This window comes from Dipteris shenzhenensis, chromosome 9, assembly GCF_047967505.1.
Source record: "Dipteris shenzhenensis isolate YYH24624 ecotype China chromosome 9, Dip_SZ_1.0, whole genome shotgun sequence".
Lineage (NCBI taxonomy): Eukaryota > Viridiplantae > Streptophyta > Polypodiopsida > Gleicheniales > Dipteridaceae > Dipteris > Dipteris shenzhenensis.
In genome coordinates, this window is record NC_141604.1 from 12,562,899 (window position 1) to 12,588,765 (window position 25,867).

The window sequence follows — 25,867 nt, forward strand, 5'->3', positions numbered from 1 at the left end:
ACATTTCCATAACTTCAATATTATCTACAATTCCTTTAAAATCATAAATGTAAAATTTTAAAACTGTTAGGATATGTGGATGCAGTTTTTCAAAGGCCTTGTTGACAAAGTGTAAAATTTTATTGTGGGTAAGTGCTCAAATTTCCCTACTCATAAGGGCAAATCATAAAATCTAAAGTTTCTGATGACCAAAAACCTACAAACTTTGAGATTTCAGGTTTCTCATTCTGCAACCGAAAATATTTTTGGGGAACACTGGTTTGAGCTACAAATTCTGAAGAAAAACATTCAAAATTTTGAAATGGAGAAAAAAGTTGATGAATATTGTAGTATAAATTGAGTTCACATCATCAGCTATCCCTCATCACTGCCGGGATGAACACATCTACACGAGGGAGAGGTCCCTGTCCTACATCGGACGCAACCTCAACGAAATTATGCAGCCCTATCGTCGCTCAGATGCATGGCCCTGGGTTTTTTCGTAACGAAGATCCACACTCCCACTGGTTGGCAGCTCGTCTGCTCAAGCAATTGGCTTCCCGCGAGGAGAGCGCAGCAGTGATGGAGGAACGTTCGTGTTCCGGTAATGCAGCCCTTTGGTGCCTTTTTGCATGGGTGATTTAGTAGTACAACTGTACAGTAGGGCTGTACGTATTTTTACCTATCCAACTAGCAATTGGTTTTGGATTGTGTTTGGTGCTTCGCAGGTATGTCAGGGACCGAGCGCTTATGGAAGGAGTACTTCAGGGATCCCTCCAAGTGGTGGGACAACCGAGATAGTAAAGTAAGTATGCGACCAGTCTTAACTCAAGGATTTGCACAAATTTGTAGATTGGCTAGTTTGACGAGTCTCTTGTGAACCTTAACAACAGAAAAACCCAAGATCTCCAGATTTCAAGCATATGATTACAAAGGATTCCCTATGGATAGACGGCTGGTACAATCCATGTTGGGTTAAAGACATGCTCGAAAAAAACCCCAAAGCTTCCACTGGTCAGGCCCAAGACCGTGTCTTGGTGGAGGAGCGTGGCAAGGGTGGACTAAATTTCAATGCATCTAAATCCCAAGAACCGAGTGAGAAGAGTGGCTGTGATATCAGCTTAGAGGAGGCACTCACGTCTATAGAGCAGATGTCCCAGCCGCCTTCAGTTCAGAATCTTACATGCATCTTGCAGAAGTGCAGAACAAAGAAAAATCTAGTCTATACCAAGCGCTTATATGCCTATATATGCAAAAATGGGCTGGAAAATCATAGATCTTTCCAAAACTACCTTGTCCCATTGTTGGTCCAAGCTGGAAGCATGACCGATGCTCAGCAGGCTTTTGACAAGTTGATTGATCGGAATGCGTATTCTTGGACTTCTCTTATCTGTGGTTATATTGAAATCGGGGATCCAAAGCATGCTATCAATCTCTACGAGAAAATGAAAGCGGATTCTGTATATCCTAGCAAGTGTACGTTCATTGCCTTGCTGAAGGCTTGTGCTAAGCTGAAAGATGCAGAAAGAGGCCGAGAAATATACACCGAGATCGCCAGAATGGGGCTGGAAAGAGAGCTTTTTGTTGGCAGCACTGTGGTAGATATGTATGCCAAATGTGGCTCGCTTGCAGAAGCACGGGAAGTGTTTGAAAAGCTGCCAGTTCGGAACGAGGTCTCCTGGACTGCACTCATAGCAGGATATGCCGAGCATGGGCATGGTGAGGAAGCTCTGAACTGTTTCAAGCAGATGCAATTGGAGGGTCTCTCTCCAGATGCTGTCACGTTTATTTGTAGCTTGAAAGCTTGTGGTAGCATAGGAGCCTTGGACAGAGGCCAAGAAATGCATGCCGAAATATCCCGTAAGGGGCTGGAAAGACATCTTGTTGTTGGCAGCACCTTGGTGGATATGTATGCCAAATGTGGCTCACTTGTGGAAGCACAGGAAGCATTTGACAAACTGCTTGTTCGTAATGAGGTCTCATGGAATGTTCTGATTGCAGCATTTGCCGAGCAGGGACTTGGTGAGGAAGCGTTGAATCATCTCGAACAGATGCAACTGGAAGGATTCTTTCAAGATGCTTTCACGTTCGTTTGCAGCTTGAAAGCTTGTGGCAGCATACGAGCCATAGACAAGGGCCAAGAAATACATGCTGAGATAGCCAGAAAGGGGCTGGAAAAAGATCTTGTTATTGGAAACACTTTGCTGGATATGTATGCCAACTGTGGCTTCCTTGCGGAAGCACGGGAAGTGTTTGACAATCTGCCAGTTCGAAATGAGGTGTCCTGGAATGCACTGATCGCAGGATATGCCGAGCATGGGCTTGGTGAGGGAGGGCTGGACTGTTTTGAACAGATGCAACTGGAGGGTCTCTCTCCAAATTCTGTCACATTTCTTTGCAGCTTGAAAGCTTGTGGCAGCATAGGAGCCATGGATAAGGGCCGAGAAATGCACGCCGAGGTAGCCAGAAAGGGGCTGGAAAGAGATCTTGTTGTTGGCAGCACGTTGGTGGATATGTATGTCAAATGTGGCTCAATGTTGGAAGCACAAGAAGCGTTTGACAAGCTGCCAGTTCGAAATGAGGTCTCGTGGAATGTACTGATCGCAGGATATTCAGAACAGGGGCTTGGTGAGGAAGCACTGAACTGTCTTGAACAGATGCAAGTGGAGAGTCTCTCTCCAGACATTGTCACCTTTGTTTGCAGCTTGAAAGCATGTGGCAGCACAGGCGCCATAGACAAGGGCCGAGAAATACATGCCAATATTTCTAGAAATGGGCTGGAAACAGATCTTGGTGTTGGCAACACCTTGGTGGATATGTATGCTAAATGTGGCTTTCTTAGAGAAGCGCAGGAATCGTTTGACAAGCTGCCAGTCCGAGACATATTCACATATACTGCACTGATTGCAGGATATGCCCAGCAAGGAGAAAGTGATATTGTTTTCCATATGCTTGAGAGAATGAGAGGAGAAGGGATAAAGCCAAACTGTCTCACATTCTCTTTCGTTTTTACTGTATGCAGTCACACAGGTCGAGTGGAGAAGGGACAGAATTACTTTGAGGCCATGAACAGAGACTATGGCATCACTCCAAGTATTGAGCACCACATTAGCATGGTTGATCTCCTTGGCAGAGCAGGCCAATTAGATGAGGCGGTAGCGTTGGTAAAGAAGATGCCTTTCCATCCTAATCTTACGGCATGGCATATTGTGTTGGGTGCTTGTCGTAAGTGGGGTAATGTCGAGCTTGGAAGACTGGCCTTTGAACAGGCGGTTCAATTGGATGTGAATGATGCTGCATCTTATGTCCTGATGTCGAACATTTATGCAGTTGCTCACATGCGGGAGCAAGAGAAGAAAGTTGAGGCAATGAGAGTTGAAAAACACGCATGGAAGAAGTTAGGACAGAGTTGGACTGACGATAGCAAGATTGTGCATTCATTTTCAGTAGGGGATACAACACATTCCCAAAGTAAAAACATAAATGCAGAGTTAGGAGGTTTTACTTCTAAAATGAGAGAGGAAGTGTATGTCCAAGAATTGCATTCGGTGTCATGAGACATATCCATTGATGCAAAAAATGATGGGTTATGTGGGCTTAGGCGTGTGCCCTAATCAATACACCCACAAAGGCAATTGATTTGTATTGACATTCACGCAGCTGCTGCACTGATATCAAAGAGCATCGTGATTCTAACGCATCTACAATTATTGGAGTTATGTGCAACTCATAGTGAGTGAGGGCTGATTTGTGGGTGTGCCCACCTGATTCAGGCTAGGCATTCCTCTGATTGGAGGCCAATTCCAAGGCTCTAGGGAGGGCTGCATGGTCCAGGTTGTAGGGCCACCTGGCCAAGCCATTTTAGCCGTTAACCCTGGTTGGGTCAACCGACCAGGCCTGGTTTGTTGACCGGCCTTGGGTCGGCCACATGGCAGGCCTATATAAGGCCCTGCCCTCCTCTTGTTAGCACTGCCTTCCAAGCAGCGCTATACTCACAGTTTTGTTAAGAAGTGCCCCACACAATTTGTTGCCAAGTGGCCCCCTTCTATTTTAGTTCTCTCTCTCTCTCTCTCTCTCACACACACACACACACACACACACTGCAAATCTCTTTGCATTTGCAAGCAGTTGCATCGCCCATTCATCTTGAAAATCGTTTGCATCTGGTAGAACTTAAGGCAGTGTTCACGAGTACTTGTACTCACTTGTTTATCATCTCTTGGAGCATTTTTCTCCACCTCATCTGGTGATTCCCTTGTTGTATATAGCCATTGCCTCATTCATGTGTCAACTCTCTCTCTCTCTCTCTCTCTCTCATGTAAGCTTTCGCACTGCATCACCCTCGTGCAGTATCAAACATTGGGTCGGCCAAGGACTAAGGGAGGGTAGTAATTAAACACAATGTTTGAAGGCTTTTGTCACGTAGATTCGAGGTGATGTGTAGGGATGATCCGTGATCCCAGCATTTGGTTCAAGGCGTGCTGCAGTAGCAGAGGAGCAAGGAATAATTTGGAGGTGTCTGTTGGGGAGTGAGAGTAGAAGTGCATCATGGAAAGAGGGAGTGGGAACCGAAGAGTGTATTCTATTCATTGTGATAGAGAAACCTCTCATTACATCACCTGTGTCATGGTCTAGACACCTCATAGCACTAAGTGTGCTTTACGCGCGCGCGCACACACACATACATGATCATATAGCAAGCCCTTGATCACACATATTCCAACATACCCTTCCTCAAGGGTTTGCCTCATGCTATGTCAAGGATACATCCAGTCACATAGCTTCATAGGCCATTTCATGGTAGTCAAGGATAAATCTATGGCTAGGATCTCATTCTAGCAAAGGTGCCTAAGGGTTAAGATTTACAAAATGGGATAACCTCCCCCAAATGGTTCTCTCTTGCATATACAAGGATTAATCTTAGGCCTTTGTGTGGACCTAGTTTCTCATGTTTGCAAGAGGTACCATGGAAGCAAAGACATCACATGGCCTACATCACATGGTGACTAGAGGTAATTTACAAAGACTATAAGGACTAAAACACATAACCATAACATTCTTTTTAGAGTACTACTCTAGGTAGACAACATTGACTACATGACCAAGTGATGATAAAAGTTTAAAGATGTTAGAATTTAGAAGGTCCAATCTTTATCTTCCTCTTCATTTGCTGACGATACCACAAAATTTGAGACTGCATTTATTAATGGAGTTCTTTCTTCAACCAGTTTCACCTTGTCTTTCTTCTTTTCATTGCAAAACTCCTTAAAGTGATTGTTTTTGCCACAATAGGTGCAAGGATTGATCTTATAGCAATCTTTTTCAAGATGATTGCTCTTTCCACAATGCTTGCATGCTTTGTACTTGCCCTTTGATGAGAAATTCACTGCAAGTGCTTGAGTTTCAAACTCTACCTTTCTTGAAGTTTTCTCTCTTCTTCTTCTTGTAGAGTATTGATGATTTCTCTAGTGTTGGTTGGGGAAGATTCTTCAAAGTAGTCATAGCATAGTCGAAATTCGGAGGTATACTCTTCAAGAGCATAGCCATTGCGTCATCTTCAGTGACTGGAGAGTTGATTGAGGCCAATTGTGATAAGACTCCTTATAGTTTTAACATGAGATGCAACAGTGTCTCCATCCATCTTAAGTTCAAAGAACTTAATTTTCAAATTCAACTTAAAAAGTATGAGAGCAAACATGAAATAACACATCTAACTTATGCCAAGTCTCAGAAGGAGATTCCAAATCTGAAATATGATGCATATAATCATCTTCCAAACCTAATGCAATGATTGCATAGGCTTTCTGAAACCTTTTAGCATCTACTGATGTTGTTGAAGTAGAGTCACTTGCCTTTCCTTTACCTTTGGATGTGGTAGATTCACCTTCTTGTGATGATTGATTCCCTGACTTGACCAAATCCCACAAATTCTCCTTTATAAGCACAAATTTGATTTTCATTTGTCAAGTATGGAAGCCTTGGCCATTGAATTTGTCTATCTTAAAGGTGTCCATGAGAGGGTCTTACCTTTATGTTTAGGTAGTGTCTGCTCTCTTACAAATGGCTATGAGTCTCAACCATACAAGTGCATATTGCAAGCCATAAAATCAGAAAATCCTAATCTTTTTGTATCAATGTGACTTTTCCTTCACAAGTTTTGTCACCTTCCTATTGACATATCTAGGTGCTTATTTCTTCTTCTTTTCTTTCACATATGAAGCATTTGAAGAGAAACAAGAACTAGGCATTTTCAACTGAGAATGTTTTGTCAATGAGTCATCTCTAAGCTTGCATCAAGCATTCAATAACAAAAAATGCTCAAAATTGTAGTGCAAAAACAAAGTAACTTGGAGGCCTTAATTCAAACACTATGAAGCATAACTGGGAGGGCTTTTAATGCGCATTTGAAGGTCTGATACCAGAGATTGTCCACCCAGGAGAACTGACAGAGACTTGCGCAAATTTGCTTGTGAGGATTGCGCCTTTTCCACATTCATTGCACCACTTGAGCTCAAAATCAATCAGCAAACTCCTTACAGCATTGCCCTACTGTAGCTTGAAGCAATTGGTGCAATTGCACTCCAGCACAAAGAATTTCAAGAAACTTCATTGGGCAGAGATAGTGTCGGCATGGGCTATACACACAAAATTTTGGGGAATGCTTGGTGTCAGAGGTGCGCCCTAAGAAGGGGATTCTTTAGTTCATAGGGCTCGGTGAATGGTTGCGTGAGGACAGAGAATGGAGCTCTGCAATTCTTGAGAGAAAGAGGATAGAAATGAGGAAGAGGGTGGAGAAGAAGATGATGAGGTGGCATTTCGGAGCTAGAATGGACTAGAGGCTCAAGGAGGCTCTGATACCACATGTTGGGGAGTGGGAGAGTAGAAGCGCATCATGGAAACTTTAAGATATCACTCTTGTCAACCTAGGAAAAGCAAAAAGAGTTGTTTGCCTTTGACTCATGCTTAGACCTAAATCTATTCATATTAAATACAATGAAAGCTTAGAGATATTCCTCACAAAAACTCATAAGAAAGCCCATTATATATTATGGTACATTCGAAAGAATGGAAAATGCTATGTAAGAACAGAAAGATAGAAGACAACATGCTATGAAAGAACATAAAGATTGTAGATGCGTAGCAACTTGCACTCAAAAAATAAAACCCTTGATGGAGCGCTCCAACTACACTCAAAAGCAAAAATCTGCTAATATGAGACCGGTAGGAGAACAAGAGTCCAAACCTCAGAAAACAACATCATAAGATTTTGAAGGGAAAAAAGCTTACCTGGAATTCAAGCGAAACTCCAAATGATGCTCCACAAGCACCAAAGACTAGACCTGAGTGGACATTGCTGTTGTTGAAACAAAGACAATAGAGTGAATAAAACATCTTCGAAAGACAATGAAAAATGTCATTTTTGTTACTCATTACCAATAGACAGCTTCGTAAATGTTTTGGAGATCGAAAAAGATACAAGAGGAAGCCTTTTGTGCTTCTAGAATAAGAACTAATGAGCAACAATCAACAATAATAACCATCGTCATCAACCCGCCATGAAGAAAATACGGAAAGCCCAAAGCATGTAAATATACTCGATATGACTCAAAGGTAAGCATATTAGTAATATAATACACTATTGCCCAGCTACAACAAGGAGAAGGAGCGATTGATACATCGTTTCAACTCCAAATGGACCTCTTGGCTAGCTATTGACGTTGAAACAAGAAACGAGTCAGCATTCCTCCAATTCTAGGCCCAAGCGATTCTTTTCAGCTGAGGTTTTTGGAATGGCCTCTGCTGCGTTAAATGGCCATCTCATGGTAGCTGGAGGCCGGGCTGGATTGCTTGTGTATTTGATGGATGAGGACCGAGCCTGGAAGGAAGGTCGTATGAACTCACCTCTAAGCAGGCTTCTAAGCAGGCTGCGGTACTGAGGAAGTGAAGGAAGTGGATCGAGAGGAAGAAGCTCCACCAGTGTAGGCTGTTGAAGCAGAGAAGGTCGAAGATGAAGAGGATAAAAAGATGAAGGTGAAGACAGAGCAAAAGGGTGCAATGAGGAAAGGCAAGGCAGGAAGGCAAGTAAGGTAGGAAAGGTAAGGCGGCCTAAAGAAGACCCACAAATGGGCAAATCTTCAACAATGATTGGAATTGAGGCGAGGTGCAGACTTAAGAGTTGAACGCATCATGAAATTCCCAAAACGTGAACAAGTTGAACACCTAATTGTAGCATGGAAGATGCGCAGTTTAAGTAAAGACCTAGTTTAGAGGTGGCTTAGCCAAACGTGGCAAAGCCTTATAGGCTATAAGGGAGATAAGCTTATCTTGATCCTCCTCCATAGATGATGATCTTCTTTCTCTCTCTTCTCTCTAAACCGTAAGCTCAAGGTCTTATACATGTAGCCATGCATGCTTAAAAAACCTTGACTCTATAATGTAATCCACTAAAAAACATGCATGTTTTATCAACTCAAATTCATAAAATTTCCAATTTCAATCTTGCAAGTCAAATCCCTAGGAAACACATACAAGAACAATTTCCACAAACTTGCAAATATGAAACTATCAGGTGAAACCCAAAATTTTGTAGTTCCATTGCAAGGCTTTGCAGGTTTTTGTGAACACTGACTCAAATGACTAAATCGCCTAAAATTTCTCAAAATTTTACAAAATTGAGAAAATATTAGCGCTGCCTTGCCAGGCGGCCACTCTACTAACACTTTTCATGAGAAGTGTCCTCCAGAATGATTTTGGACACTCATCCCATCCTCCCAATCAATATTTGGCACTCATCCCTTCCATTACTCTCTCTCTCTCTCTCTCTCTCTCTCTCTCTCTCTCTCTGTGTCATGTGCAAGCGCTCCCTCTCCCCCCTCACATCGACTATCAATCTATTCCATAAAAGTTAAAAAGGCAGCCTTGTCGAACACATCATGTACTCCCTTGTTTTTTAACATGTGGAGATGAAACTTTGCAGATTCATTGTATATAGTTTTTTAGGTTTCAATATTTTCTACATGTGAAGATGAAAACATTGCAAGTCGATTTATATAATTTGCAGGTTTTCTCTGCTCTCGAGTCTCAAGACCACTTCTTTCATGAGTTGCATTAACGCAAAATCTTTGTTGGAACTTTTAGTGAATTGAAGAATGCATCCCTCTTTTCTTAAAATTATTAGTATTATTTTCTTCGTGTTTGCTTTTTATTTTGTGTTTAAAGGTGCTCACTTGTCAATAGAGTAAAAGAGAATACTTTGAGTGTGTGTTACCTTTTAACAACATGGCACATGAAGCTCGAATAAGGGTGAATTATAAAATTTTCATTATATAAGTGTACATGAAATATGTATAAAATTGGTACAACAGTGTCGAATCCGTCAGGTAGTCTAGGCTCAGAGGTTAGGGTCCACTTACTAGCCACCATCTAAATAAACCATATGTTATAACAATATAGCTTGACCGGGGTGGATAGGTAATGCATGTGCTCCCTGGTTTGTCATTGCTTTACCTAGGAGCATGAACAACCTTCTAGATTTAAGAGTATAGTGAATTATAAAAATTGATTTTGCATTAAATAAAAAGAAGCATGGGTTAGTGCTCATCCAACTTTTTTCAAAAAAAGCATGAACAAGATTGGTACACAACCATGGTGCATCAGACCATATGGGGGGTAATCCATACCCATTAATGAATCATAAATGATCATTTGTCAAGGAATATTCTATCCACATTAGGGGAGAATTGGGGTCTCAAAAGGGCCTCATAAGGAATGGATTAAGAAATGGATTAGTCCTAATGAAAGGGCCAACGTAGGTCCCAAAAAGTCTTAACCCCCCCTCACCTAGGTGGGTTAAGCCCAAAAGCGACCCCACCTCTTACACAACTCTTACTCCTAGGTGGGAACCAAAAAATTCAAAATTCAAAATTCAAATTTTGAATTCCCACGCTCCTTCTCTCTCCTCCCTCCCTCCCTTCCCCTTCTCCCTCCCCCTCCCTCACTCCCCCTCCTCACTTCCTCCTCCTCCCCCTCCCTCCCTCCCCCCTCCCCCTCCCCTCTCCTCTCCTCCCCCTCCCCTCCCCTCCCCTCCCCCTCCCCCTCCTCACTCCCTCCTCCCCCTTCCTCCTCCTCCCCCTCCCTCTCTCCCTCCTCCACGCCTGCTCCTTCTGCCCTCCCCCTCCCTCCCTCTTCCATGCCTACTCCTCCTCCCCTCCCCTCCCTCCTCCTCCATTGCTACTCCTCCTCCCCCCTCCCTCCTGCTCCTCCCTCCTCCCTCCCTCCTCCTCCATGCCTACTCCTCCTCACCCTCCACACCTGGTGGTCTGCCCCCCTTTCCTCCTCTTCAACTACTGGTCCTCCCTCCCCCATCCCTCCTCCTCCTCGCCCTCCCTCTTCTTGCGTGCTACTCCTTCAAGCCTGCATCTCCGCAACTTCTCCTTCTTTGCACTCCTTTAGTCATGGCACCATTCGAGGACGTCTCCAACAAGTACTAGGTTCACTTAGAGTTGGAGTCTGAATATGCAAGCACACGTAGTCTAGGATTGAGGGGAGCTTCCAAAATCCACAGTCTTCGTTCGCAAGGAAAGAATCATCTTGACCTTTGGGTAGAAGGATCCTTGTATCCTTTAGATCCTGCCAACCAAAAGAGCCCTCCTTTCCATACAATGCATGAGCTAGTTTGGTTTGTTGGAAATGGACATGCAGGGTTTCTTGGTTATTGCAATCGGTTAAACAATGCTCAGTCAATGGCTATGCAAGCAAGCGAGATGCGCAGAGCCCAAGTAGAGATGCTAGCACATTTAGGAAATAGCACCATTGTTGCAATGCATAACTCTATGTAGGATCTTCAAAGGAAGAACCAGGATCTTCATGATAAATCCAAAGCATTGTACTTGGAGCGAAATGCATTGGACTTGGAGCGACATAAATTAGAAGAGTCACTGTGTAAGCTAGCTAAGTCCAAAAAAGGCTTGGAAAGATCTATATACAATCAAGTTCGATGAGCCGTAGAGAAGGAATGAGAGAAGGTAGAAGAATGAGTGCAAAAGATGAAAGAAACACCTTTGGGATTGAAGGAGAGGAAAAGAAGGTACTTACATAACATGGATGCATTGGCACCCACTGGTGGTGCTAGAAAGAGGAGAGTCCGGGCTACAAGGTTGGTTATCAAATGTTCCAATGAGATTACACTCTTTTGTGCTACATTGTTTGTGACTAAGCTTTTATTGTGTTCTTCTTTAGGAACTTCATGGAAGATGTGATGGAAAGAATGGACGGGGATGATATTGACTGTTCATATGCTCTAGCTAGTTTATTGAAGTCAAGCGATGTTATTGGGATACTAAGGACCCAAGACACAAGTGCCTACGTGTGCAAGTTGCTGAAGAGGTGATGAAGGACTTCAAGGATATTGTGGATGCAAAGGAGATGCTTGTAGCTTGTGATACTGCCGATGTAAGTCGTGAAGCTTACACATCTATTTTCAAAAATTTCAAGTCTGCTATTTTGGAAAAGTATAAGAAGCCTTGTTATCTCTGTGCCAACATGGACTTAGGTAGAACAGAATGTGTGTGTAGAGTAGCAGCAAAGCTTCACTTGTACTTGCATAAGGCTAGAAATAATCCCTCTTAGAAATCTAACTTGCATGTTCTACATGCAAGTTCTACATGCAACTCCTACATGCAACTCCTACTTGCGAGTTGTACATGCAAGTTCTACATGCGAGTTGTACATACGAATTCTACATACAACTTCTACATGCAACTCCTACATGCGACTTGTACATGCAAGTTCTACATACAACTTCTACATGCAACTTCGACATGTGAGTTGTACATGCGAGTTGTACATGCAAGTTGTACATGCGAGTTGTACATACGACTTCTACATGCAACTCCTACATGCGACTTGTACATGCAAGTTCTACATGCGAGTTGTACATATGACTTCTACATACGACTTCTACATGCAACTCCTACATGTGACTTGTACATGCAAGTTCTACATACAACTTGTACATGCACATTCTACATGCAAGTTCTACATGCAAGTTCTACATGCGGAGAGAGAATGTGTTACACTTCCTACATGCAGAGAGAGAAGCTCTCCAACTTGTATATATACCCCATAATGGAATGAAGCCACACTCTTTGGGCATTGTGTTGAGTTCTACTTTGGTATTCCAAGCAATTGTCTCAAGTGTCCATGCTTCCTTGCACTCCACGTCCAAAAGCATGTCCTAACCTTGCAACCCCTCCTCCCCTCTCCTCCAACCTTGCAACCCAATCCTCTCCCTCTCCTCCTTCCTCTTCCTCCTCCTCCTCCCTCCTCCTCCTCCTCCTCCCTTCTCTCTCCTCTTTCCCCCATGCTCTTACACCTTCTTCCTCTCCCACTCCTATGCTCCTCCTAAACCCTTAGTTCCTCAACCCTTAACCTCCATGATCTACGAGGGAGACGAGTTTTCCACCATGTACTCTACCTCAACCTTGGATCCTTTTTCTAACCCTGGAACCTCTTTTAAACCTTGGAACCTCCTTCTAAACCTTGGAACTCCTTCTAACCCTTGAACCTCTTCTAACCCTTAAACTCCTCCTAAACCCTGCAACCCCCAATGAAGGCGAAAGCCTTCATTACCTCAACCATGATGATACACATTCCTTTTACACATGCATGCACTTTGTTTGCTTACCACACTTAAGGCTACGTCTCTCAACAGAACACGACTCGAGGTCCTAAGCTCTTCCTATGAAAGCAGTAGAAAAGAGCCAACATTTGGTGCCACTGCTGGGGAGACTAGCATCTCAAATAACGAATAAACATACGCAGGTATGTGTAAAAATGAAACTACTTCAAACTTTCACGAACATAACACTCAAGTGCAAGGAGAGAGTTTTTTTTTCCATTTCTAGCCAAACATATCTACCCCAAGCATCAACCTTGGGTTACTACCTTAAGAAATTTTCTTTATTTCTTAAATAGAAGCCACTTGATAAACAATCAGGCCAGGTAGTGGACACGAATGCGTAGAGCTTGCAATTTTGATCATTTCACCTTTTTGCAGAAGAGCAAACCGAGCTATCCATAACAAGTTATGGCTCTGGAAGAGTTTAGGGTTTAATCCTAAACCTAAACCCTAAACCTAAACTTATTTCCTATAAAACCCACTCCACCCTCTCATTCTTCATCTTTCACATTTTGCCTCCATCCTCTTCTTCATTCCGAGCCCTACGCAAGACACTCCTCCCTCTCCATCGACCACCACCTTACTCCCATCCTCACATTATAAGTGACTTCGAGCCCATCTCACAGTGATAACCTAGCCATCCACCCACTATCCATTGTTCCTCAACAATCCCATTACATCGAGAAAGACTTGGAGAGTGATCAGGTGACCACCTCTTCCTCCCTTTGGATTTCCGTCCATCAAGTTTTTTTTTTTCTTCTTTTTCTCTCTGTCCACCACCCCCCTGCCCCCCTCCCCCTCCATCTCCACCACCCATTCCCCCCCTCCCCCCTCCATATCCACCACCCCTTCCCCCTCCCCCCTCCCCCTCCATCTCCACCACCCCTTCCCCTTCCCCCCCTCCCCCCTCCATCTCCACCACCCCTTCCCCCTCCCCCCTCCGCCCTCCCCCCTTCCCCCTCCCCCCTCCATCTCCACCACCCTTTCCCCCTCCCTCCTCCCCCCTCCCCCCTCCATCTCCACCACCCCTTCCCCCTCCCCCTTCCCCCCTCCCCCCTTCCCCCTCCCCCCTCCATCTCCACCACCCTTTCCCCCTCCCCCCTCCCCCCTCCATCTCCACCACCCCCTCCCTCTTTCCCTCCCCCTTTCTCTCTCTCTCTCTTTCCTTGTCCCTCTCTCTTTCTCTTTCTTTTTTCCCTCGCTCTTCTCTCTGTCTCTCACACTCTCTTTCCCTCCCTCCCTCTCTTTCTTTTTCTCTCTCTCTTACACACACACACTCTCTCTCTCTCTCTCTCTCTCTCTCTCTCTCTCCCCCTCTCTCTCTCCCACACACACACACACACACTCTCTCTCTCTCTACCCCTCTGCCTCGCCGGCCGCTCCCTAACAAAACTAACCTAACTACTATAAGCAAGGGCCTTAAGGCCCTTGCTGCTTTGAGGGCCAGCACCTGCAGTGGCGATGTCATGTGCCGCGCCAGTCTCGGGTGATGCGACGCTCACCCCACCAGCGACGATGCCCGCCCACCTATGCTACCTCCTACCAACACCCTCCTCTGTTGGTGCCCGCTTGCTCCGCACCAGTGCCGTTCCCTGCCCCGCACCTCCATCACCCTCTGCCCGTCTACCCCCTCCCTTTGACCCTTTGTATCTGCTCGCCGCCCCCGCCCCTCTTCCCCCCACCCCCTCCACTCTCCCCCCGCCACCCTCGTGACATACCCCCTGCACCGCTGCGTGAAAACAAACCCCCCCACTGCCACTTCTGCTCGAACCCCCCTGCCGCCGCGCAACAAACCCCCCCCACACTGAGTAAAATTGAAAAAAAAAAACTAACCTAACCTAACCAGTAACCTAACCTTAGGTTAGGTTAGTCACATTTAGGTTAGTTTAGTCTAATCTAGGTTCGATTTACCTTAGGTTAGATAACTAACCTTGAGTTAGTCACTAACTATAATTAGTGCACTTAGTTAGGTTAACCTCCCAATTACAGTAACTGGGAGGATATAGGTTAGTTAACCTAACTAGATTAACTTGGTTCCAATCCCTCAGTTGGACCTAAAGTCCATTCACACCACCCTTAGGACCCCCCACCCAAAAAAAAAAAAGAAAAAATGAAAAAAAAAGCACATTTTACCCCTACTTTAACCCCTCGTAACTCATCCGTTTGGGAACCAAACTGGACCCTGTTTGAACCCATATTTCATACACAAAAAACACCACGCTACGGGGTATTTTTCCAGCCCATTGCACACCATTTTGGAATCCCTAGCACTCGCTCATTCACACCCCCGTGTAGGCCTCGTTTCACACAAATTCGCTCATATCTTCATGTCGTGACCTCCGATTAACGATCCATCTACACCGGCACATTTTCCTACACACATAGGACAATCTTAGGCACATTCTTAACATGACGGTCCCTACACAAACTAACACCACTCTAACCCTCCCAACAACACTTCATCCACATTCGCACTTGTGGCAGAGACACCCTTGGCAAATCTCACCCAATCTGCATGTAGCTACATTTCGGCCAATGTCTCCAACTCCAACGCTTGCCAAACTCCACTGCAACAATTGCCCTTGCCAATCCTCTACCCCGAATCCCCCCTGACATTCAACCACTCCCTTTGACTCCTCCATGACCCAACATGGCTAGACGCCGTCATGACAATGATGGGGATATCGACCTCGACACAATGGCTAACAATTTCTTAAATCGAAGAAATAATAACAATCAAGGCCGACGCCCCTTGGGAAAACTGGAACTTCCCAAATATAATGGTCGGGGCGATCCAGCCCGATTCCTCCAGCATTTTGATGCCACATGCCGAGCAGCTGGAGATCAATCCCATGAAACCAAAGTGGTTTGGTTTACCATGGCCTTAACAGATGAAGTGTCTGAATGGTACCTTGACCTTTTAGTAGAAGAGCGTGCCACATGGGACCTACTTCAAACAGAATTCAAACACGCTTTCAAACGGAGAGGCTACAAGATGATCCTACTCACCAATTAAGCAAGATCGAAACAAGGCCGACGAGAAAATGTATGCACGTACCTAGGTAAGATGAAAAGATTAATCGCCAAATGTGACCCATGCCTAGATGCAAAGTACCTCACGGCATGGTTCATTGCAGGACTAAGAAAGAAAATCTGAAAGGATATGAAAAAGATAAGTAACTACGAAATTTCAGTGCTACTCATGCGGCAGCCATTGACATCGAGGATGGCATCAGACACTAGTAGTGATGACGGCAAATCTAGTACATGCGATAAGCACTCGAAAAAGGGCAAATCAAAGACCACTGCCGAAACATCAAATGAAGATCGCCTAGAGGCCATGACCATGAAGCTGAAAGAAGACATGATGCAGGCCATGGAACAAAAACTTCACTTGTCTCAGCCGCCAACTCAGACATATCCACAGCGAGAAAATGTATGGTGTCCAGAGTGCATGGCCAATCATATAGCAAATGGGTGTCCGGTCCTAAGAGCTAGGATCAATACACAAGCAAATCCACCACCAAGGTTGTGGTGCCATATCTGCGTCATTGGCAGCCATGATGAGAACAGTTGCATCTTCAACATGCGCAACAACCCGCCTCGCCCTCAACAATACCAAGCGGCACTCATGCTAGTATGCAGGCAACCGACACTTGCACAAGCACCCCCAGTTCCAAGGCTAAATCGTGTACTCGTTCGGACACAAGTCCCACAACTACTCAGGAATCTGAATCCACGACCATATCCAAGAGCATCAAATCTAGCTCCTCAGGTAGTTCCCATACATCAATTACAAGCCGAGGAAGTTGACTCGCCATTTGAGTATGAAGTGGAGTATCTAGTGTACTATGTAGAAGGTGCAGAGGGTCTAATACCACTTTATGTAAATCAAGTACATCCCAACACATATCACACACCAATCAAGTGCTACGGTTGTGGAGAAAATCACCGGATTGCAGAGTGCCCTCATCGTGGTAGCCCAGCTACTTTCTGAACACTCTACAGAGATTGTGGCATAGAACATGCTTGTATGGATTGTCCCATGAGAAATAAGATCCCAAAACAAACAAAGGTTAAGCTTGACGTCCCCATCGGCATCATTGGGGTGGACCATCAAAGTCTGGGTCCGACAAGTGTAAAATCACAACCTGTAAATGTAATTACACGTGAACAAAAAGAGGTCACCAAGACCCTAAGATTCCAATCCAACCAAAGTGACTTCTAAAAAAGAAAGCACAAGTGTCTCCACCTCCGCCAATCAATGAGTAGCCAAGCTCATCCACATCAACTCCCAAGCCTCAAATAAAAGAAGCTGCATACCCAAATGTAGAGGTGGAGAAGGCTCACTTTCAAGCACTTCAACAATGGGTACAAAAGGAACAAGCTCAATTTGAGGCTCAGAAACAAGCTCAAGACCCAATCCATGACTTGGCTCCACAAAGTATTGATACTATACTCGAGCCTCTGTTCCAACAACAGACTCCACAACATAATGTACTCCCACATCAACTTGAAGGAGCCATGCTCTCTAGCATGCTAAGTTACCCTATGTCAATTCCCATTAGAATCCTCCTACGGAATTGTCCCAATCTCTCGGAAAGTTTCAAAGGATGGATTGAACTCGCAAATCCCCCTCCACCTATGAACGCCATTGAAGATATCCCTATGTGGATAGGTGAGAGAGATGACATATGCAACATTACTGTGCCTTTGATCCACAAGGCATATAATGAAGTCCAAGCCATAGTGGATGGTGGAGGAGGTGTAAATGTCATATCCAAGGAGCTCCACGAAGAATGGGGTCTCCCACCAATGCAAAAGGCTAATTTCAACATACGCCTTGCCCATCATTCACGGGCTAAACCCTTGGGAATAGTGAATGGCGTGTGAAGAGAGTGGGAGAGAAGTAAGGAGTCTCACTTGTAGCTTTCTCACATACACAATGGGGGAATATACACAAAGGTGGAGGCTGAAAACAGTTTTCCTCTTCTTAGTTGTGAAAGCCAAAAGAACTCTCTCTAAGCACAAAAGGAATAGGTGAACCCTATATGTGGGTCTCAAACCAAACTCAGCTAACCTAGGTGGCATACTAACTGAGCCATTAGCTAGAGTACATAAAGATAGCTGTCATCCAAGGTGACATAAATGCACGACGGTCACCCTGGCATATCACGAGTGGAGCTCGATATCTCAACACTCCCTCTTGAGCTCAATCCCAATTCCTGCACACCAAGCAAGTCTCTGAACTTGTGCAACTTCTCTGTGCTCAATGCCTTTCTGTATATGTCAGCTACCTCATCCTCTATGCTGACATAAACTAGATCAATAAGACCTACTAGAACCTTCTCCCACACATAGTGATAATGCACCTCAATGTGCTTTGTTCTAGCATGATAGACTGGGTTATTTGCCAAGTGAATACTGCTCATGTTGTCACAATAAATGACAACTAGCCCATCTATAGACTGATGCATATCATCTATAGACTGATGCATATCATCTACTAGCCCATCTATAGACTGATGCATATCATCAAGCAGCTTATGCAACCAAGCTACCTCACATGCAGCCATTGTTGCACCCCTGTACCTCTGTGCTCGACAAGACAACTATAGGCTATTTCTTGCTGCTCCAAGTGACTGTAGCACTCCCAAAAGAGAACTCATATCCACTAATAGATTGTCTATCAAAAATACTACCAGCCCAATCAACATCAATGTATACATGCAATTGTATCTGAACCTCAGTCTCATAAAATAGTCCATATTGCAATGTGGGCTTCACATACCTTAGTATGAATCTAGCCGCATGTGGTTTCCTTGGAGCCTGCATAAACTGACTTACCAACCCAACATCATAGCTCAAATCTGGCTTGGTAATAGTCATATAAATCAAACTTCCTACTATGCAGCTGTACATAGTAGGGTCTTCCAGAAGCTCACCTGCATCTGCGCTCAACTTCACATTCTACTCCAAAGGAACTAAAATAGGCTTACAGCTTGTCATCCCATATTTGGACATCATGTCCATTCCATATTGCCTCTGCAAGAGCCATATCCCACTTGTGGATCTAATCACCTCAATGCCCAAGAAGTAACATAGCTCTCCCAAATCCTTCATCTCAAACTTTTGCTTCAATAGCATTTTTACATGAAGGATATCTTCATCACTATCACTTGTGATGATCAAATCATCAACATAAATGATAAGTAACATAATGCCTTTCTCTATTTTTCTCACATAAAGTGAGAAATCTGCCTTGAAAATCTGAAAGCCAATAGTTATAAGATAATGTCCTATCTGGTTAGACCATGCTCTGGGTGCTTGCTTCAAGCCATACAAGGCCTTCTTCAACCTGCAAACAAACTCAAGATGAATAGCATGAACATAACCTGGTGGCTGCTCCATATAGACCTCTTCTTGCAAATCACCATGCAAGAAAGCATTCTTTACATCCATCTGATGTAAAGACCATCCCTTTGATGCGGCCATAGCAATGACTACTCTTATGGTTACCATCCTTGCAATCGGATGGAGTGTTTCTTCATAATCAATGCCATATGTCTGTGCATACCCCTTGACAACTAATCTCGCCTTGTATCTGTTCACAGAACCATCTGCATTGTGCTTCACCTTATAAACCCACTTGTAGCCAATTGCATCCTTGTCTTTAGGCAAAGGCACCAATTCCCATGTAGCATTTGCTTCCAAGGCATCCATTCCTTCATCCATGGCTTTCTCCCATTTTTCTTTTCCCATGGCTTGCTCAAAAGAAGTGGGTTCTGGTTCATGTATCACTTTGACCATATAGGCATAGTGAATGGCTATAAATCCATCATATTTCAGCCTATCCACAGGATACCTAGCTCTAGCAGACCTACGCAAAATAGGCTCAATACTAGGTGCTCTCAAAACATCCCTTGTCTTCCTTACTCAGACACTTCTGGTGTGAAGAGAGTGGGACAGAAGTAAGGAGTCCTTGCAGCTTTCTCACATACACAATGGGGGAATACACACAAAGGTGGAGGTTGAAAACAGTTTTCCTCTTCTTAGTTGTGAAAGCCAAAAGAACTCTCTCTAAGTAAAAAAGGAATAGATGAACCCTATATGTGGGTCTCAAACCAAACTAAGCTAACCTAGGTGGCATACTAACTGAGCCACTAACTAGAGTACATAACTATAGCTGCCATCTAGCTATTATTCATGGGCGGTGTACCAACTGCATCTGCAGCTAACAAGTCAATGACATAAATGCACAACGGTCACCCTGGCATATCATGATTGGAGCTCGATATCTCAACACTCCCCCTCAAGCTCAATCCCAATTCCTGCACACTAAGCAGGTCTCTGAACTTGCGCAACTTCTCTATGCTCAATGCCTTCGCGAATATGTCAGCTACCTGATCCTCTGTGCTGACATAAACCAGATCAATGAAACCTACTAGAACCTTCTCCCACATATAGTGATAATGCACCTCAATGTGCTTTGTTCTAGCATGATAGACTGGGTTATTTGCCAAGTGTATACTGCTCATGTTGTCACAATAAATGACAACTGACCCATCTGTAGATTGATGCATATAATAAAGTAGCTTATGCAACCAAGCTGCCTCACATGCAGCCATTGTTGCACCCCTATACTCAGCCTCTGTGCTCAACAAGGCAACTGTAGGCTGTTTCTTGCTGCTCCAAGTGACTGCAGCTCTCCCAAAAGAGAACACATATCCACTGGTAGATCGTCTATTAGAAATACTACCAGACCAATTAGCATTAGTGTATCCATGCAACTGTATCTAATCCCTAGTCTCATAAAATAGTCCATACTGCCATGTGGACTTCACATACCTCAGTATGCGTCTAACCGCATCCAAATGCAGTTTCCTTGGAGCTTGCATAAAGTGACTTACCAACCCAATAGCATAGCTCAAATCTGGCCTGGTAATAGTCATATAAATCAAACTTCCTACTATGCATCTATGCTAGTAGGGTCTTCTAGAAGATCACCTGCATCTACGATCAGCTTCACATTCTGCTCCAAAGGAACTAAAATAGGCTCACAGCTTGTCATCCCATATTTGGATAGCATGTCTAATCCATACTGCCTCCGCAAGAGCCATATCCCACTTGTGGATCTAATCACCTCAATGCCCAAGAAATAATGTAGCTCTCCCAAATCCTTCATCTCAAACTTCTGCTTCAATAGCATTTTCTCATCAAGGATATCTTCATCACTATCACCTGTGATGATCAAATCATCAACATAAATGACAAGCATCATAATACATTTCTCTGTTTTTCTCACATAAAGTGAGAAATCTGCCTTGGAAATTTGAAAGCCAATAGTGACAAGATACTGTCCTATCTTGTCAGACCATGCTCTGGGTTCTTGCTTCAAGCCATACAAGGCTTTCTTCAACCTTCAAACAAACTCAAGATGAACAGCATGCACATAACCTGGTGGCTGCTCCATATAGACCTCTTCTTGCAAATTACCATGCAAGAAGGCATTCTTTACATTTATTTGATGTAAAGACCATCCCTTTGATGCAGCCATAGCAATGACTACTCTTACAGTTGCCATCCTTGCAACCCGACTGAATGTTTCTTCATAATCAAAGCCATATGTCTAAGCATACCCCTTGACAACTAATCTTGCCCTGTATCTACTCAAAGAACCATTTGCATTGTGCTTCACCTTATAGACCCACTTGCAGCCAATTGCATTCTTGTCTTTAGGAAAAGGCACCAATTCCCATTTAGCATTTGCTTCTAAGGCATCCATTTCTTCATCCATGGCTTTCTCCCATTTTTCTTTTCCTATGGCTTGCTCAAAAGAAGTGGGATCTGGTTCATGTATCAGCTTGACCATATAGGCGTAGTGAATGGCTATAAATCCATCATATTTCAGCCTATCCACAGGATACCTAGCTAGGCTCACTACCAAGTGCTCTCAAAACATCCCTAGTCTTCCTTACTCTAGGTGTAAGAACAAAAGGAATACCCAACTCATCATCAAGGTTCTGCTGTTTTGAGCCACTCGATTCACCATCCACAAAAGAGTGACCTGCATTCACATCAACCATGGGCTGATCTACTTTCTCTTTTCCCTTTGGTGATACTTGCATACCACTATCTGCATTGCTTTGAGAAGATTCTCCTGATCTTAATCTGCCTGTCCATGGCAAAGTATGTGAACCACTGCTAGAGGACACTATAGGTCCACTAAGATTTTGTGATTGCTGCTCTGAATTCTGTGCAGCATTACCATTTTGTGCATCTACATCATCACTCACATTTACTGGTTTATACCAACTGCTCATCTCATAAAAAACAACATCTTTGCTCACTGTAAACTTACGAGTAGAAGGATTATAGCATCTATACCCTTTCTGCTGCAGAGAATAAGCAATAAAGATGCACTTCTCAGCTTTTGGATCCAACTTGGATCTCAACTCATTTGGCACATGAAGATAGGCAATGCAACCAAAAACTTTCAAATGAGAAATTTCTAGTTTGCTACCAGTATACCTCTCCTCTGGCATCATGCCATGTGTTGCTATAGTGGGATTCGTGTTCATTATGTAGACTACTATAGCAACTGCTTTAGCCGAATAATAATTGGCAGGTCTTTTTCCTTGAGAACGGCACCAGATACCTCTCCAATATGCATGTTTTTCCTTTCTTCAAGTCCATTTTGCTGTGGGGTATGACTGCATGAATATTGCTACTTTATGCCATGTTCCTGTAGGAACCTTGCAAACTCATTTGAGAGGTACTCTCCCCCTCCATCTGACCTTAGGCATTTTATTTGCAGGCCTGTTTCTTTAACCATAGCTTTAAAAGCTTTGAAATGCCTAACTACTTCACTTTTCTTTTTCATAAAATACACCCAAACTTTTCTGCTGTAGTCGTCAATAAAAGTGACAAAATAATGACAGCCGCCAATAGATGCAGCTTTAGTAGTCCACACATAAGAGTGGATTAATTCCAATGGCCTCTTACTCTCTTGAACATGTCTAGGAAATGGTTTCCTTGCCTGTTTTCCAAATTGACAGGCTTCACATACCTTATGCATTTCTACAACCTTAAACTTAGGCAATCCTGCAACAATATTTTGGGCCTGCATTAATTTAAGTCACTATACATTAACATGACCAGTGCATTTATGCCAGATATCAATATCTGCAACTACACCAGTCCAATGTGCCAACATTGCTACACTCAATTCAAGCATGTCCGCATCCAATGCAAACATCCTGCCCTTCTTCTTCCCTTTTGCTATCAAGCGACCTTTATTTTTCATATCCTCAACAAAGCATCCATGAGGATTAAATCTAACCTACAAGCCCTGCTCAACCATTTGACCAACAAAAACTAGGTTCGTGGTGATATTCGGGACATGAAATACGTTAGATAGCTATTTCTTTTTCCCATCCTGCAGAGACAAAGAAATTTTACCAATCTGCATAATAGGATGTGCAGTGTCATCACAAGTCTCCACAACAAATCCTAGTCTTTTCATTTTCCTTGCATCCTAGATCCATTCCGCATGACCTGTCATGTGGTTTGATGCACCTGAGTCAACATACCACACATCATTGCTTTCTTTTGCACTTGTCACAGAACTGGTCATGTGTTGCACCATAAACAGATGCTCATTTTTGTCATCACCCTATCTACTAGAGGATGCATGTGGTTTGATGCACCTGAGTCAACATACCACACATCATTGCTTTCTTTTGCACTTGTCACAGAATTGGTCATGTGTTGCACCATAAACAGATGCTCATTTTTGTCATCACCCTATCTACTAGAGGATGCATAATTGCCTTGCTGTAATTTTCTAGTCATGATGTCATTCTGCTTTTTATAGTAGTCTTTAACCATATGACCCATTTTACCACAGTAGTAGCATTCAACATTGTTGTTTGCATTTTGGCCTCTCTGCCATCCACCACAGCCTCTTTGGCTCCTCCTGCCTTTAAAGTTACCACGTCCTCCTCCATAGGAATGGTTTTCTTGAATTTGTTGCATATTCTAATTTCTGCCACGGCCTTCAAATCGGCCTGCTCTACCTCTGCCTCTACCTCTTCCAGCATTTGAGTAGAAGATAGCTTCTTTTGAAGTTCCTCCTGAAGAAGATGCACCACCATTTCTCTGCTCTTTAGGAATTAGAAGAGCAATCAACTCCTCAAAATCAGGAAAATTCTCACGGACGGCAATGGACGTCCAAAATTGTGCATAATCCTTTCCTAGACCATTCAAGGTCACAGAAACTAAATCATCATCTTCCACTGGCGACCCAATAGAAGCAAGTGCATTTGCAATCTTCTTCACCTTCATGTGGTAGTCATTGATGCTCATATTTTCCCTTTGCACATTATGCAACTCTTGCTTGAGCTGCATTTTCCTGGCTTGCATATTTGTGCTATACATTTTTGTCAAAGTATCCCATGCCTCCTTCGGCATGCTTGCATCTTGAATATGCACAATCATAGAATCTAAAATACTAATAGACAGCCAGCACATAACTTTCTAGGTCTCTCATGCCAGCCTTTAAATGCTCACAACTCCTGTTAATTGGGAACATTAGGAATAACTGGTTCTTGTTCAGCTCCAATAATGAACCAATAGCCTTTTCCCTTAACGAAATTCGTCATTCTAAACTTCCAGGCTGGGAAGTTATTCTTGTCAAGGTTTTCAGTGACTATTTATGAAAAAGCATCAGATGCCATTACAGAACACTGCAAAAATATTCTGTCACTGGCAAAAACACAACTTCTGCCTCAAAAGTGCAAATCTGACGAAAGTGGTATTTGGCCACACAGTCACTTCCTAGTGACGATTTTGCATCAATAGGCAATCATAATGATTTTGTCACTCCCAATATCTCTACGCATAGGCATACGATGCAATTTCTATGGCAACTTTTCACCGACCAGCAGAACAATGGTCACATAGCAAAAATAGGGCACCTTTTTGAGTGCCTGTAGAAAACTTTCGCCACCAAAATGGGCCTCGAAATGGCCTCAAATCAAAAAAATAATGTCACCAAGGGCTTTGCCTACTCCTGTAGCATATACTACCCTCTCGCTACACTACGAAGGATGCCCCAATCTGGGATAGTGCACTCTTGCACTTTTCGGCTGTGCTACCTGTAGAGATTTGCTCCCAAACTCGAGAAAGGAATGCAACACTGATCCTCTTACCAAGACACTGTGAACTTGGTTTGGTTTCTTGAGCTCCTTACCATGAACTGAGCTCTAATACCATGTGAAGAGAGTGGGAGAAAAGTAAGGAGTCTCACTTGCAGCTTTCTCACATAATAATGGGGGAATACACACAAAGGTGGAGACTGAAAACAGTTTTCCTCTTCTTAGTTGTGAAAGCCAAAAGAACTCTCTCTAGGTACAAAAGGAATAGATGAACCCTATATGTGGGTCTCAAACCAAACTCAGCTAACCTAGGTGGCATACTAACTGAGCCACTAACTAGAGTACATAAATATACCTGTCATCCAGCTATTATTCATGGGTGGTGTACCAACCGCATCATCTGTAGCTAACAAGTCAGTGACATAAATGCACAATGGTCACCCTGGCATATCACGAGTGGAGCTCGATATCTCAACATTTAGTGCTTCCATCAGCAGAAAATGACACAGTATTTGATTTTGAATATCAAGACCTGGATAATCCAATTCATACACCCATGCCAAGTTCCAATGATGGGTATGATTTTGATGAGATACCACTTCCTAGTAACCCCATCAAGAAATTTTGGAGCAAATATTCTGATATGAAATCTCGAGGTGGATGGACCCTAGACAACTTTCCTACCAACCTTCGTCAGTGTCAAATTAGTGAAGGTTGGATTAGCAAGTTGGAACCACAACTTGATTGGCACCGTCCCAAGCTCTTTGATGTAATCTTCTTGAAAGAGTACCTATGGGCACCTCCATGTCTTAGAACCCATCCCAAGTTCTATGCAGTTCCAGAGCATGAAAAATGGGAAGCCAACATGCACACTTTGGTTGAAGATCGAACCATTAATTGGCCAATGATCAAACCATACTCTGGTGTAGAATGGAATATCCAAGGCACAATGGTCCGAGCGCTTCAGTAGCATGAGCAAATAATGCGCGGCATTATCGATAGCTTTCTTCGCCTAAGTGCTATATTCTGTAAAACATTGAATTCATTCTGG

At 43.6% G+C, this 25,867-nt stretch overlaps 1 pseudogene across 1 annotated transcript in view; it reads left to right on the forward strand.

Annotated features, from left to right (window-relative positions):
• Positions 1-233: 233 nt before the first annotated feature.
• Positions 234-25,867, forward strand: part of LOC147898213 (pentatricopeptide repeat-containing protein At3g09040, mitochondrial-like) — a 51,995-nt pseudogene continuing 26,361 nt past the window's right edge. The window contains exons 1-3 of the transcript XR_015541542.1: positions 234-583; positions 708-784; positions 873-2,974. The product of XR_015541542.1 is annotated as a pentatricopeptide repeat-containing protein At3g09040, mitochondrial-like (transcript). The remainder of the gene's footprint in view (positions 584-707; positions 785-872; positions 2,975-25,867) is intronic.